Source organism: Anas platyrhynchos, chromosome 3 (assembly GCF_047663525.1).
Source record: "Anas platyrhynchos isolate ZD024472 breed Pekin duck chromosome 3, IASCAAS_PekinDuck_T2T, whole genome shotgun sequence".
Lineage (NCBI taxonomy): Eukaryota > Metazoa > Chordata > Aves > Anseriformes > Anatidae > Anas > Anas platyrhynchos.
Genome location: NC_092589.1, coordinates 29,404,122 through 29,420,678, shown reverse-complemented (window position 1 = coordinate 29,420,678; position 16,557 = coordinate 29,404,122). Strand labels below are relative to the sequence as shown.

The 16,557-nt window shown below is 36.3% G+C and overlaps 1 protein-coding gene across 9 annotated transcripts in view; it reads left to right on the top strand.

Annotated features, from left to right (window-relative positions):
* RGS7 (regulator of G protein signaling 7) overlaps positions 1-16,557 on the top strand; it is a 260,311-nt gene that overhangs the window by 121,461 nt on the left and 122,293 nt on the right. The window lies entirely within an intron of this gene.

Sequence of the window (16,557 nt, the reverse complement as noted above, 5' to 3'; positions counted from 1 at the left end):
TAATAGATTCCTGAACAAGAAGTGAATTGGGAAGATGGAAGTCAGAATTAAATTTTTTTATGAGGGAAGGAAAAGCATCGCTAGGCATTACCAGTGTAAAGGTTCCAAACTGCTTAAAGATACTCATTTTTTTGATCAGTCATTATATGTGTTTAAAAACAAAATCTGTTTGGGAACAGTATTTATTAATTGATCAATCAAAACCTTCCTCAGAGAACATAAATTATTTAATATAGAATGAGAAATGGCTTCTTATGGGAGCAGCAAAGTTTTGTAGGTAAGGTGCACCTTAATTCCTCAGTGATGTGAGTTTTGAAGGGCTTTGATATTATAGATTAGACCATTTGAATTGCAGTCATCCAGGACAAGGTATGCATTTAAACACTATTTGTGTTCATCCTCTGCATTGATCTCATTGATCTTAACTAGACTGTAGGAATGATCCATATCCTTAAGTGGCTTTGGAAAACAATCCAATGCATACATACTGTTATCCATTTACACACGTGCTCATGTTTTAAAACAAAATATTCTAAAAAAATTCAGCCAAAAAGTCACTGATTGGCAACTGAAAAAGCTTGAAAAGGGAAATTTCCTTACTATTTTTTTTAAAGCAGGACAAAAATCAAAATAAATATTTAAGTGAGAGAGTGAAATAGCAACTTAGTCCTATTTTAATAGGACTAAAATAGTCCTATTAAATAGGGCTATTTAATAGGACTAGTTAGATCTATTTTAAGTAAAATGATAATTGTTATTCTGAGAAGTGGGCCCCCAGTTTAAGGGTTTTCTGCCAAATATTCTTGGATCCTTTGTTCTAAAACGTGAGATAAAATCTGTAATTCAGTGGCTGTGGAATGTTTTAGCACACCTGTAGAGCCTGGCTATTTAGCCCACACTGTCAAACTCAGATGTCAATGTCTGGTGTTCAGTTTGTTACTAGTCAAGCCAAGATAGGAACTATCTTTACTATTTGTACTCAAGAATGGACTCTTGATGAGGAGATAGATGTAGTGAAAGATGTGGAAGGGCTAGGAGGAAGACAAGTGTGAGGCTGACTTTCCTGTTAATCATGACTCTTGAATTAACCTGAAACTATGCTCATGGTTTTGCTAATGTCTCTTCTCTACAATGGTGCTTGATTTACAGCAAGATTGAATAACAAGCTGATGAGCAAAAGTGCAGAGAAAAAGCTAAGTTCTGCACAGCTAAACAGGCCTCCTCATCTTCCTTTTCTTCATGCTGTACTCTGTGCCCACAAATACTAAGGTACTTTGTCACAAAAATCAGCAACAAAACTGTTCACATGCCTTGCTAGAATTTTACCCAGGCTACATATTCATTGGCATTTTATTGACATCCTGTCTATTGAAGCCCAAATTTTAAAGTCATCTATCCAACATCTGGAAAGGGAGAATTAGAAAGAGAGAGTCAAGATAGATAACCCATTCGTGAATGATAATTTACAATCTTAATAGGATATTGGTTTGTTTTAAAAACTGCAGTGTCATTTTGGGCTTATTAAGGGTACCACTGAACTTAAATGTTTGTTTGTTTGTTTGTTTTTTGTAGTAATCATAATATGTCCATCATAAAAAATAATAAAAAAGAAAAAGGAAAAGGGAAAATGCACAGATCACAAACAAGAAAATAGGCAGGATATGTAGCAAAAAGAAAAATTGAATATATTCATTGTTATATTTGCAGATGTCCTCAGTCAGCTGAAACTGCTCAAATCAACATATATGCCAAACAAAACAGAGATGATAGCCTTGTATGTCAGATGTAATAAAGATTTGAATCAATATTAGAAACATGATAGAACTATCTTTTCTATTATTTTGGGAAGTCAAAACATTCTTTGTGCTGAGAATATTTAAAGATAAAAAATGCTTTTGATGTCTAGTAAATATTGACTTGGAAAGAAAACTAGAAACAGATAAATCCTAAATATATATATATATTTTTTCCCTCTACTGGGCATGGGTTGTTTGAGTCTGAAATTAAGTATTTTTACTGGACATTATTGTTTCCACTTTTTCTCTGACTAGATGCAACACTAGTATTCCTCCCATGAAACGAACACTACAATTATGGTGCAAACAGAAGGAATAGATTCATTTAAAAAATAAGTATACACATGAATTTTAAATACCTTTCACATGAAGAAAAGCTGTGATGAAACCAGTACAGATTTAACTAGGTATTTTTTTACCTAGAATCTAATGAAAGCACTGCACTGCCTCAGCACTGATGTATGAAGTATGCGTGTCAGCATTGTTGGGAATCTACATTTATGATTGCCAGTAAATTGTTTGAAAATATTAATTGATTAAAAAGTGAGACAGCACCCAGCAAGGTGAGAGAAAGCCCAGAAGAAAGTCTCCCAACCCTGTCAACAGGTCAGGCTGTGCAGAAGGAGGCAGACACTCTATATTCTCCTGCTGTGGCTGGGGGATAGGGGCTGTCAAATGGGTACTTTGTGGAGTGGCCACCTGCTGAAGTGCAGAGCTCCACAAACTACTTTCATCCAACACTGGACCGTCTATCAAAGACAGACCCCACAATGTGTCTGTGTAAGAGACTTCATTAATTGTGTCTAGAATCTGACAAAATGTGGATGCACCCATTAGGATCTGGGGTTTCGCCTTGGATTTCCAAAGGCCTTTTCCCTTTATCTGCAAGGCTCTTCTCTGCGGTTTCCAGCTGAGGAGTTTATTAAGTGTTGAGTTTAGCATCAAAGGGCACAAACTGTCCTTTAATAACCATACATAACTGCAAAATAAAGAAGCCAAGAAGCCTTTTTTTTTTTTTTTTCCAAAAGAGTTTGTGTAATACATCAGACCGAGTGTATAGAGCTTTTTGAAAAATATGGGAATTAAAGTACACAGAAGGATTAGGCAATACTTCTGTTATATTTGTTATAATGTTATATTTTTTTCATGATTTTTATATCTGGCAGATGCTTAGGGTAATACATGTTTATGGCACAACACAGAGAAGTTATCTCTTTTCGTTACTCAAGCATTCAGTTTATATTCCTCTTCACTAGCTTAAGAAATGCTACAAAAGCATGGCAAAACAATGCAATGCCACTAACTGTTGTGCAAAGTAGAATCCAAATTTTAGAGATTAGTACAGTATCTGAAAACAGATTTAAAAATGAGCCTGGAAAGTGAGGACTGGTTGATGTGAACTCTTGTTCCATTTCTTCCTAGCAAAGGCGCTGTTTTGAATCAAAATGAGTAAAACATTAAGACTCAAAATGTTGCCTTAAAAGAAAATAAAAAAAAATCCAGGAACACACATTTTAAAAAGAGTGATAAAATTAAGCAGTAAGACACAAGAAAATGTGTCAGTGTGAGATAATATATAGCTCAAGGGCATTGTTACCTAGGAAGCATGTTATCTTGCAATACCAAAACCTTTGGCGAGTCTTATTGCAGTTAATAAAATGGCAACCTGCATACAGAAAGGAGGAAGAATTAGCTATATGATTTTTGTGGTTTTACCGTGATAGGCAGCTAAACATCGCAACCACTCTCTCACTCTCCCTCCTTAGATGAGGAGGGGCAGAAGTAAAGTAAAGAATAACTCATGGGTTGAGATAAAGTTAATTTAATTAAAGGGAAAATAATAATAATTGTTATTATTATTAAAGAAAGATTATTATTAACCAAACAATTTAACTAAAGGGAGGAAAAAAAAAAGGGGGGGGTGAAGGGAAAAACAAACAAACAATTAAAGAGTATATGGAAGTGCAGAGGAAATAAATTACTCTCTACTTCCCACAAATGAGCGATGCTTGACCATGTCTTTGAAGCAGGGCCTCAACACATGTAGCCGGTGTTCAGGAGGAGGACCGACGTTTTCACAACGAGAGCCCACCCCTCCCTTCTTCTTCCTGTTTCCACCTTTTATTGCTGAGTGTGACATCATATGGTATGGAATATCCCTTTGGTTGGTTTAGGTCAGCTGCCCTGGTGATGTTTCTTTTCTCACTTTTTTGCCCACCTCCTAAGAGGGTAGAGAGAGTCCTGATGCTATGCTAGCACAGCTCAGCAGCAGACACAACACTGGTGTGATACCACTGCTGTTCTAGCTATAAGTGCAGAGCACAGCCCTGTATGGGCTGCTGCAGGGAAAGTTAATATCCCAGCCAGACCCCGTGCAATGATGCAGCTGCAAGCAGTCCCTAGCTGAAGCATTTAAGGCAGTACCTCTTAACTGCAAAGGACTAAATTTCTAAGAAGAAAATTAGTTATAGATGGGCAGAACTTAAAATGAATGCTGTATAATATCAATATTTATTAACTTGCAACATGTTAATCCTGAAAGGGTAGGTAAAAAGTTTTTAAGGAAAATGCCTTTTATGTTGCCTTAGCAGGCGATGGTATTCAGTGATATATATAAATGTATATAGGCTGCAATGACAAATATAATAGCCTCATGCCTTGTAGTGCAAATGCAGTGCAAAATTTACTTGCAAATGCTTTCAGGCTACTATTTAAAAGGAAGAAAGCCTAACAACCCCCTTAAAATCACTTTCCTTTAAGGAAAACATAGGGTAAGACATGATGGATTAAAACCAAACAGAATGCTAAGATTAAAAAGTGCACCCAAACCAAAACATTTATCTTATGCCCAGACACCAATGCAAAAGATATGAAAGGTTTTATATGAAAGAAAATCAAAAACAAGCCTGATATGCTTAGAAGACCTGCATGAATTCAGCATGCTATCCACTGACCATTATCTGTATATTTCCCGTGTCTTTCATGGCTTTTATAAATGAGTAGACTGAGACTAATACATTATTAAAGGAATATTTGTGATAGTAAGTTCAGCCATCTACAGATTTGTGAATTATTTAGACCAAATCTTGCCTACGTGAAATAAAATTAAAATTTGTCTGTCATTCTTAAATTTAATTAATATTTTAAATATAGTACTACTCTTCTAACTGTACCAAAAAAAAAAAAAAAAAAAAAAAAAAAAAAGGAGAGAAAAAGAAAAACTTTTTTTTTTTTCAGTTGTGTCTAAGGCATCAGAATATCTTAGGGCTTGTAACTGGGGTTACAATTAAGTCTCTTGGATTTACTTGGCCATTCCCTGTGGCAACAGGCCTCTCATGTCACCACTCCCATGTCTATAAAGAGAAGCATGTCTGCATCAGGATGATAACGGGGGGCTATTTTTACTAAAGTTTTTCACATACCGTTGTGCAAATTGTAAATCAAATAAATTACTTTCTGTGTCCAAATAATTCTTTACTGGGCACTTCATAATACGTTTTATTTTTCTATGAGATATACTCACTTTAAACACTGTGTTTTCTGGGACAAGCTGAATATCATAGCCTGCTTCCCTCACTAAAAGTTTTTTTTTGATCAGTGGTCATTCTGATAAATCACATTCCTTGTGCCAAATCCCAGGATCCAGGCTTGGAACAGGTAGCCTTATCAGTCAAAAACCAAGACAAGAAGACAGCAGCAGGTCCTTGAAAAAGCAAGGCCATTGTCTTGCTTCTTTGTACCTACCCACTTCTCTTTCTTTTTGCGCTGTTTTCAGCACAGTTGCCTACCAGTCATCTGAGACACTCCTTGCCTGATGGACTGGAGACCCGTCCCCATTCAGCTTCCCTGCACAGGAACAGAGCACAGCCACTTGCAACCAGATAAGCTAGAGAGTTCTGTTTTTATCTGTGTTAGTGACCTGAGGCCCTTTGCCCCTTGACACCTGGCAGGCTCCTCCTGTAGAGGATGATTTTAGTTATTTTACACTAACTATTCAAGACTGTTCATGCCACCTTCTCCAGTTCATTTCTGGACCTAGTTTCTCTCCTATTTGTCTGGATTTCCTTGTGAAGGCATCAACTGTATTTCAAACAAAGGAGCTCTTTTGGATGAGGGGTGAGAATACCATTGCATTTCTAATGCTTTCTGTAAAGCAAAAATTTTCCACGCCAAAGTAGCCTGAATGCTTCCTTATTTTTATAAACAGCAAGAGTTGTGGTGGTGTCCATTTTGGAGCATGGCTGCTTCAGCTCTTATAGCACATGAAGGTGCAGGAAAGGCATTCTGAACACCTTCCTGAATGATACTAAGAATTGAGCATTGTTCTTTGTGTATTTGTTTCAGTTGGATCTGAAAAAAATGAGGTCCATTTTTGGAAAAATTAGTGGCTATAAGGACAATTACAACTTTTACAAACATAGCAAAGGTGCAATTTAGGATAAAACTGTATGGTACTGTATAGTCAAGTTCTTTTTATGTTTGAACTAAAATACTTCTGGATAGTTATTGCTTCAGTACAAGTTTGCATGCATGCAGATCTCAGAAAGAATGAAAATTAGGCTTTAATTTTCTTAAAAAACTTAGAATCATAATTTGTTTGCTGTGAATCTCAGCATATGTCACTGCTGAGAAGAATTTGATATATATTTTATTAATTCTGTTAAACACTTCCTGAAACTGTATTGATTTGAAACACTTGAAGCAGTTATATTGACCATAGCAGAGTTACATTGCAACTAAGACAGAGAATAGTTTTATGATATCCCTTTGGATTTCACAGTCAATAAGTAGAAATTGTTTAAGTATAGCACCAGAATGAAAAATATACATGAAATTAACATTAAAAGGACAAGAGTTGAAACTACTGAAATACTAAGTTGACTATTACTCCTCTTTTCAAGTGAGCGTCTTTAAGAAACTAAATTCTAGAGAGTTTCCAAATGTTTTCATCCTCGATATACGTAACTCACTCTCTGGAAACAGATAGAGTAATTACAAGAGCTGTAACTGTATAAATACATTTTACAAACAGTACTTGCTATATGAAATTGCAAAAAGTGGTAGCTTTTCAAGGCTCATCCATTTTCTTTTCTATTCAGTGGGAGGAAAGATGACTAATCACTAAACAGCAAGGCATGATATTAGCTAACCAGAGCTATCACTGCAATAGTTTGTGTTTATGTTGCATGATAAGGATGTCTTTGAATTCAGTTGAGGTTACAATGGAAGCAACATATTAAAATTATGCAGTAGAAGAAAAAAAATTGACTCATTCTGGGTAGTTAACCATTGACAAGGTAACATCTTAAGAGAAAAAGGCAGATGAGGTTGACCTTTATTCTCTTCTCATCTTGTCTCGTGTCTAAAACTATCAATTTACTCCCCCTCAGTGCTCAGTTTGGCAGATCCTAAGGCATTCTCCTCTGGCCTTGTCAAAGAGACAAGACTTTCACAGAATAATGAAGCACATCCATCTTAGTTCCATTCAGAACTTCTACATCTATTTAATTTAGAAGAATTATCCTTTAAAGCTTTCTGAAGCTTTACGTGGGAAATCAGTTTTCTGCTGGGAAATGTTTCCACAGTCAGACTGTTTCATGAAAATTTTTTTGACATTGTCATTATCTGGAAGTACTGAAATACTGCATTTTGATTTTATTGTTTTATTATTATACTTCTGTTAAAAGCTGTCTTATGAGTCAGAAAGATGAAGATGAAACATTGTTTGTTTTACACTAAAAAAAGGTTTTGCCCTTGTTGAATTAAACATTTTGATAACATCAAAGGAAAATATTTTGGAATTTTTCAATTTGTACAAAGTTTTATGTTTGGTGTTGGGCCTCCAGTTCAGAACAAAACAAAGTTTCAGAACCTCTGAAGGCACTGCAGGGTAGAAACTCTGCTGTTTAATGAGTTCTACTGTGATTCCTGAAGCATCCTTTTGATGCTAGCTAATCAGCTAGTGCTGCTGGCTGAAGAAGCTCAGAGAATAACAGGGGGCTATACTGAGCAACTGTGGAATATGATTGACACAGACAATCTTCATTATCCAGTTAAATCATCACATCAGAAATGCTGATTGTAGGGTCCTTAGAAGAGGAACTCACTGTTCCAGTGTATTTAAATAGCAATTACCATAGGATGTTTCCATACTAAAATTCTTGAATGAACTTTGCAACACCAAACTCCAGAGTAGCTTTTCCTCTGCCAGATCTTCTGCCTTCTGTGATATGCCTGGCTTAGTGGTCATCATCTTTACTAAGATTAGAGTATAGGAAATTTAGGAAGCACTAAAGTATTATTTTCATGTATATATTTGCTTTGTCTGTGGCAAGAGTTACTAGTGGGTGCTTCATCTTAAGAACCTGTGCACAGAGTTGTAATTTTCCTCTATTTTCTCAATGCACACTTGTTCTTTTTTGAAGAAGAGGTTCTCTGTCTGTTAGCTCACTTGGTAAAAGAAAGAAAATGTTAACTAACAAGTACATCTCTTTTAAGACAAGTTGAATGTTGATTTTAAACACACAATATGGAAAAATTACTGAAATTTAAAGGTGTGTTGACAAGGTTGAAATCTTTCTTTTCTTGGGTGACAATGTTTTCTAGATGTACAACTTCAGAGTGGAGCCTCATTACTATTATTACAAATATGAAAACTGAAGTTTTAAATTTTCATCTATAAATATTTTTTTAACTAAATTAATAATCAATCAGTGGCATATAAATAGATTGCAGCAGCTATTACTTAAAACCATAGAATGTATATACATGTATTCCTGAAACAAAGATGGTCAAAGGCATGCTCTTTGTAGAGTCAGTAAGAGATGAAAGTTACTGAATCTGAGCTGAACAGACTTCTAACTCTTCCTGATTGATTTGAGTTGCTTTGTTTGTGCGTTATGTGACAAACTGACTGTTCATTTCTTGTTTGGGTGGCACGTTTTACTATCTGTTAATGCTTGGGAACTTGAAAACCTGGATAAATGGCTTGAAAGGAACCTCATGAAGTTCAGCAAGATGTGCAAGGTCCTGCACAGGGGAATCACAGAATCACAGAATTGTCTAGGTTGAAAGAGACCTCAAGATCATCAACCTCAACCTCTGACCTAATGCTAAGAAGTCCTCCACTAAACCATATCACTAAGTTCAACATCTAAACGTCTTTTAAAGACCTCCAGGGGTGGTAACTCCACCACTTCCCTGGGCAGCCCATTCCAATGCCTCACCACCCTTTTGGTAAAGAAGTTCTTCCTAATATCCAACATAAAACACCCCTGCCGCAGCTTTAGCCCATTCCCTCTTGGCCTGTCACCAGGCACATGGGAAAATAGACCAACCCCCACCTCACTACAGCCTCCTTTAAGGTACCTGTAGAGAGAGATAAGGTCGGCCCTGAGCCTCCTTTTCTCCAGGCTGAACAAACCCAGCTCCCTCAGCCACTCCTCGTAAGACTTGTTCTCCAGACCCCTCACCAGCTTCATTGCCCTCCTCTGGACTTGCTCGAGCACCTCGATGTCCTTCTTGTAGTGAGGGGCCCAAAACTGAACACAGTACTCAAGGTGCGGCCTAACCAGAGCTGAGTACAGGAGGACAATCACTTCCCTAGACCTGCTGGCCACACTGTTTCTTAAGCAAGCCAGGATGCCGTTGGCCTTCTTGGCCACGTGAGCACACTGCTGGCTCATATTCAGCCAACTATTGACCAATACTCCCAGGTCCTTCTCCACCAGGCAGCTCTCCTACCACTCAAAGGAAGGAGCAGCTCAAGGCACCAATACAAGCTGGGGGCCACAAGCTGGAAAGCAGCCTGTCAGAAAAGAATCTGGAGATCTTGGTAGACACCAAGCTGAACATGAGTCAGCAATGTGCCCTTGCTGCAAAGAAGGTCAGTGGTATCCTGGGCTGCATTAGAAGCAGTTTTGTCAGCAGCTCAAGGGAGGTGATCCTTCCTCTCTATTGCACACCAGTGAGGCCACATCTGAAGGACTGTCTGCAGTTCTGGACTCCCCAGTACAATAGAGATGTGAACATGCTAGAGCCTGTCTGATAAAGTCTACAAAAAAAGATGAAGGGACTGGAGCATCTCTTCCCTGAGAGCTGGGACTTTTTAACCTAGAGAAGAGAAGGCATGGGGCAAATCTCATCAATGTGCAAAGAGATCAGAGCCAGGCCCTTTTCAGTGGTGCCCAGTGGCAGGACAAGAGCCATTGGTCATAAACTGGAACACAGAAAGTTCTATCTAAACATCAGGAAGCACTTTTTTAATGTGCAGGTGACTGAGCACTGACACAGGTTGTGGATTCTCCTTCCTTTGAGATTTGTAAAACCTGACTGTACATTGTCCTGGACAGCCTGCTGTGGGTGGCCTTGCTTGAGCAAGGCTGGGACCAGATGACCTCCGTAGGTCCCTTCCAACCTCAACCATTATGTGATTCTGTAGTGCTCTTGACAAAAAAGAAATTGCTCACCTGAGATACAACTCTCCTGTGAGTGTATGGAACTAATTCTGTACCTTAAACTGCTGTATTTCCTGATGCTATCAGCTGAGGGAAACTGCACCATGCAAGTGTGGCTGGACGGGCTCAGGGCTGACCTCCTGTTAGATGCTGGTGAGCATTAAGGAGATGCAGAGCAGATGAGTGACACCATTTGCCAGTCCAAGAATTTTATAGGGGAATACTTGTGGCACAGAAAATTACTGCTGTGAATGCCATCGCAGCTACAGATGTATGCTCAGTTGAGCCAGTGAAAAGGACCAAAAATGCCAGTTTGGTAGCTGTAAAAAAGAGCAACATAGCAGGTGCAACAAAACAAAGAAAGTGACAGGTAAGCAACAGCCTTTATTCTCATCCGTTGGAGATTATTTATTGAAAATAGTGCCGTGGCAGATATTTATTTATTGGTATTTGACAGAAGCTCATTTCTATGTAAGGTCAAGTAGAATTAGCATAACAGAAAGGAGGACTAAATACAGCCTGGTTTATGCTTGGTTTCTAAGTATAAACCTGCCTAATGCAAAGTAAAGCAGAAATTGGAAGGGGTAATCTACTTAAATCTTTTCTTCCTTAGTGACCTGTATTCATCCTCTTTTATACCAATAAAACAATTTATTAGTCATCTTACCATTACTCCTTTTCCCCTGTATCTTGGAGAGAAGAATGGCTCCATTCCCAGACTACCAAGCCTTGGGAAATGATCTGCTTACTGCCATCATCACGCTATTTGCTAGTCCAGGCAGAAGTACCCTTTGCTGTTCTCCATCAATTTATTTTCTGTCAGTAGGGTACCAGGAGAATTATGTTTGTCACAGTTGCCAGATTGAACAGGATATGATTTGTGAATAAATACTTTACATTTTAATTTTTTTTGTCATCTTCCATTTCTTCTTACAGTAGAGGGCTGCTAGCGCTTTATTTATTTATTTATTTATTTATTTATTTATTTATTTATTAAGTCTAATGCTGAGCTCATTTTAGCTCTGTTCAGTGTGTCAGAAGATTCAACAAGAATATTTTTTTTTCCACACCTCTGCTTGCCCACTCCCTCCCAGGCTTGGGACCATATTGCATTTAGACAGCAGAGCTCCTTAGTTGACTGACTTGTGTCAGGAGTTGTGTCTGCTTTGACCTTCCTGATAAACAGCAATCCTAGTACTGGATACCTGTTTGCTTTATATTTCTTTACTGATTCTGCTTTTATTTTCCCATCCATTCCTGAGTCTGTAATTGATGTTTAGGTCACCATTTAGAAATGGTGATCATCAACAATTTTAAATAGAATATGTACAGATCTTAAAATATTACATGGAGAAGTAGGCCAAAATAGAAATAAAATATGGAAGATAGGAAGAAGGGGGACAGAACTGCTGGTTTGGATAGACCTGTAAATAGTTTAGTGTATGCTTCAATAGAAAGTTTTTTTTTTTTTTTTTTTTTTTTTTTTACCTCTTCCTACTATTTATTCTTACTCTTACAATGTAAACAGCAAAGACGCAACAGGTGCTAAAAGTAGTATTCACGTCACTGCATACTCCTAGGCAACAGTATGAACTTAATTTTTCTCTGCATTTTGTGAAAAAAGGGGAAAGAAAAAGAGCTACAGCCTCATCCTCACAAAGAGCTTCAGCACTCACAAGATTAAGTTATAAAAGACCCATTTTGTGTTAACAGCAGGATACCATCCATTTTCAGCTCTTTCATCCAAATGAAATTAAACATGGACATGTACAATAAAATAATATGACAAATAAGGACACATCATATTATTTATTATACCAATACTTAAAGGCCAATCTTTTCAACAAACTTCCCTTCCTTCAGCCCCCCAAATCCACAGTGAAGTATGGGGAACTATTATCTTTAATACAAAGTTAAATAAAAACCCTCTCACCTGCACACGGTCACACCACAGGTTAGTGATCCAGCATTGGATCACTAATGTCTTTTTTGTTGTTCATCTACCTGATAACAGATGGCTGAAAATGACTCTCTCCTACCTTCTCAGATAAACTTCCAATTACACCCTGCAAGCCAATGGATTAATATATCAAATGGTAGCTCTGCACATAATGAATGTGAAGATAAGGATGAAAGGAGGCAGGAGGTTTTTGCAGCAGTCGTTACTTTATCCAAGCACCAGGAAAAAGCAACTAAAATGGAGCCATTAGTGAGGGCTCCATGGTCACTGTCAGAAGCTGATACTGATGGAAAACAAAATGTTTTGATTCTAAGAGACATTTGGTTAATATGGTACCAAGTTACTTGTAAAAGCAGAAAGCCTTTTAATTCATACAAGAATATCATAGACAAAGAGCCAATACTAGATACAGGGCTGCAATTAATATCTCACAAATGCTCATGTGGATGTCCCCATGCATACAGAGCAGCAAAGGAATGAACTTGTTAAACTAAAATGTAGAGGGTTTTATTTTCTGTAAGTTTTACTTCTTAGTTTGCTAAGTTTATTTTGATTGGAAGGAACATAGTTTGTAAAAAAAATAAAAATAAAAAAAAAAAAAAAGGTATACGTATTCATATATATAAGCACATACCATGCTTCAATTTTCAATTTTAGGCAGAAATATCATACTTACTATGGATGGTATGATTAAGTATATTTTAAACCCAAGAGCATTTGATTGTATATTATAATGGTAGTTCATGCTTATTTAAATTTTTGATAAATCTCCACTGATGGATAGATAATGTCTGAGAATTTCAGCTGTCAGCACACATTACATTTTAGTGAATCTTTGGGAATTATGCTCAAGAGCTAATATATTTTGCCTTCATTGTGACAAAATAGCTGAGATGCATGTGTAAAGAACTACCTTGAGAAGAACCATGAGATTTTTTTTGCTCTGAGAAAAGTCACATCTACTTCAGACAGTAGAACATCATAATTATTGACAGAATAAAATAATTCATAGTCTGAATAGAGATGAAAGACTGCAAATGGAAAATATACTGAATTTGGTGGAAATATCAAGCTAGAGCAAAGATCAGTTTTATTTCTAACATAGTTCATTCTATGCTGTATGATGTAAATGCTTTTTTATTATGCCAAGCACTTGAGCATAAAAAGTCCTGAAACAATGCCATATTTTGGTAAAAGCTGAATGAGATTGGATTTTCAATCAGACAAATGGTTCAAACTATAGGTACTTACAATTTGAATAACTTCATTTCTTTTCCTTTTGGAAAATGTAGCCCCGCAGCAGATCTTTGAAGTGCAAACTCTGAGACATAGCAGTATTAAAATAGTAATGGATTTGGAGGAAATAGCACAAAAACATCCAGCATGGCTTAATCAAAAATAGAAATTCATTTGAACTTTCTATAGTCTATTGAATATTAAAATATTTCATATTTCAAATAGAAAAAAAAAAAAAAAGAAGCCTTGAGCAATGTTCTGATCATAGTTAGTGACATTTCTGTTGTAACACTTGAATCCTAGGATTAAGGATGAAAGCTTCTACTCAGTTTCATCTAACTTTCTCATATCTTATATTTTGTATTTATTGCTATTATCTGAATAATAACTGGTCCGTGCTGGAGACCATGGAACATTGTGACGTAAGTTTTCAAAATAAAAGCACTGAGAAAAGAAAAACTTATGATTACTTTGGCCAAAGTATTTTTATTCTGCAATTCGTCGTGAAATATGTGTTTTGGGGCTTTCTCTTATAGCTGGCACCCCACATTGAGTGCTATCTTTGTGCAACTATCGTGTTGTAGCATCTCTTATTAAGAATGAATTTACCCATTGGACATATTTCTGTAGCTGTGAGAATGACTGGCTAATGAGCAAATTCTTCGGGAACTACTGGGTTCTTCGTATTTAATTCTCCAGCTTGCATGAGGAGTTTCTGCATAACATCACGTTATGCTGTTGTATTTAGCATCATTAAATCTTTTTGAAGGGTGTATTATAGTCAAAATAACCAAGTGAAATGGCTTGGGTTATTCAAGAAATCTGTGATGATCAAAAAGTTTTTTTTGGACATCACTTTTCAGAACCTTAAATGTAGAGAACAGTAAGAGCATGAGTCACTGAAAGACTGTTTTGAAATAGCAGTGATGGAAAAAAACATTTCCAAACCAGCTGTATAAATTAGCTATTATTGTGTAGGAATTCTATGATGAAGGAAGCACATTGACATTGCTGCTGGGCAAACGTCAAAACTGTAAGTTGCTGTCTCCATTGGCTTTCTTCTTAGAGTCAAAATCACAAGTCAAATGGTATATCATTTATATATGTACTCCTATTACTCCTGAATTAGGTCTTTATGATTTTCCTCTGTGGATGTGAAGTGCCTAGTAAAAATTACATTGCTGCCTCACTTCCTTCCATTGACATCTGTGTGTGGGTGTCTTTGGGGGGCAGTACAGCAAGAGTTAGAAGAACTATTTCAGCTGGAAAATATCATATTTCTTAAACATATTGAAGTGAAATTAAAAAAAAAAAAAAAGAATTGTTTGAAGCAATAGTGTGAAGACTCACAAAGCCTTTTTATTGGAGGCTGTTTGGTTTTACATTTTATTTTCAAACGGTTGATATAAAGACAAGAATGTAAAGCTGTTTATTGCAAGGGTAATAATATTGTAGAGACTATCAACGTGCACTTGCAGACAGTTACTTATATGCATATGAGAGAAAGAACTCATTTGACTAATAGTGATATTTAATTTGGGAAAAATTGAGAGGCCAGAAGCTGCAGTGTGTGATGACAACACTACAGAAAGTTAGTAAGTTTGCTTTGATAGTAAAAGCTATCTTTTAAAAGCTGCTGATGCTTTGATGATTTTTTTTTTACAAAAAAGCTTTTTTTTTTTTTTTTTTTTTTTTTTTTTAGCTTTCTTTTCAAGGCATTATAATTGTGGAATATGTAAAAACAGTATAAATAAAATCTCCAATTGGATACAGTGAGTTTTTGCATTCGTTCTCAAAAAAAATCCCAAATTAATTAATATGTTTTTACTATAAGCAGGTATAAACTAAAGTAATTGAGAGTTAAAAGCTGTAAATCATAAGATCAGATTTCTTTAGTTTTTATGCATGGACACCATTGTCAAGAAGGGCTATAAATTTTGAAGAAATTTTGTTTACAGTGTTTGTTCCTGTCTGCATGCACTGAACAAAACCAAGCCTAAATATATTATTTTTACTTCTCCACAGGCATTACCTGTATTTAGAATTTCAGCTACTGATGACTTATTGGAAAGCTTAATTTCAGTATTTTCAGTTGCATAGAAATATACCAGATAAAGAAAGACAGAAATAAAATAAATAAAATAAAATAAAATAAAATAAAATAAAATAAAATAAAATAAATAAAAAATAAAATAATAAAATAAAATAAAATAAAGTTTGGTGATGCTTTCCTCTGAGAAGCCTCCACCATAATACTATCAATAAATCATTATTTATTTACTCTGAAACTTGCTTGCTAGTTAAGAAAAAAGACTTAGGAGGTGATCAATGCAATTTTGTGGTATCTTCATAGCAGTGAACTCCAAAAATTTGTGCTTATTGATTTACCTATTTTCTATACCAAGTTGCCAGCAAAACACAGTGAAACATCTAATAAATTAAAAAATAAAGACAGATAAACTATTAACAGTAAGCAGATTTTTTTTTTTCTTCAAAAATGTGTTGTTAATTTTCCTGAAGCAATTAACAGATCTTGGTTGAATTTTAGAGTGAGAGTTCAAGGTAGTCATGCCACAGTAATGTTATTGCTGCCCTTTTACATGTTATTTCATAACTAGAGGTTAAATTCATCCACTTCCTTCTTTACATCTGAATACTTTTCTTGAGGGAGTCTGCTCTCATGCTCTCATACTCTCACCACAGCAGGATGCTCCACAGAAGCACTTAGATGCTGTTCTACTTTCCGTAAACCAGCACTGACTGCAGTAGGGAGGGGATTCCAGGTACTCAGCTCCCCCCATAGGTATCCTTCCCAACAGGGTGATAAATTTTCTCCTGTTATTTTCTAAACTATTTAACACGTAAGGCTCCAGTAAAAGGAATTAAAAGGAGCCCTGACAATATTGATTAAAAAACAAGATGGAGACATTCGCGTTCAAATGTCTGGAGCTGACTGTGCCTGAGCAGATTTGGATGAAGGTTACCTCATGCTTTAGGGAACACCACAAACAATAGGTGGTGGAGACTATTTTTTTCACAGTTTTTTATTCCTTCTGTAAAGAAGTTACGTTGTCACTGAGAGAGATGAGAAACCAAAAATTTTTGGTGA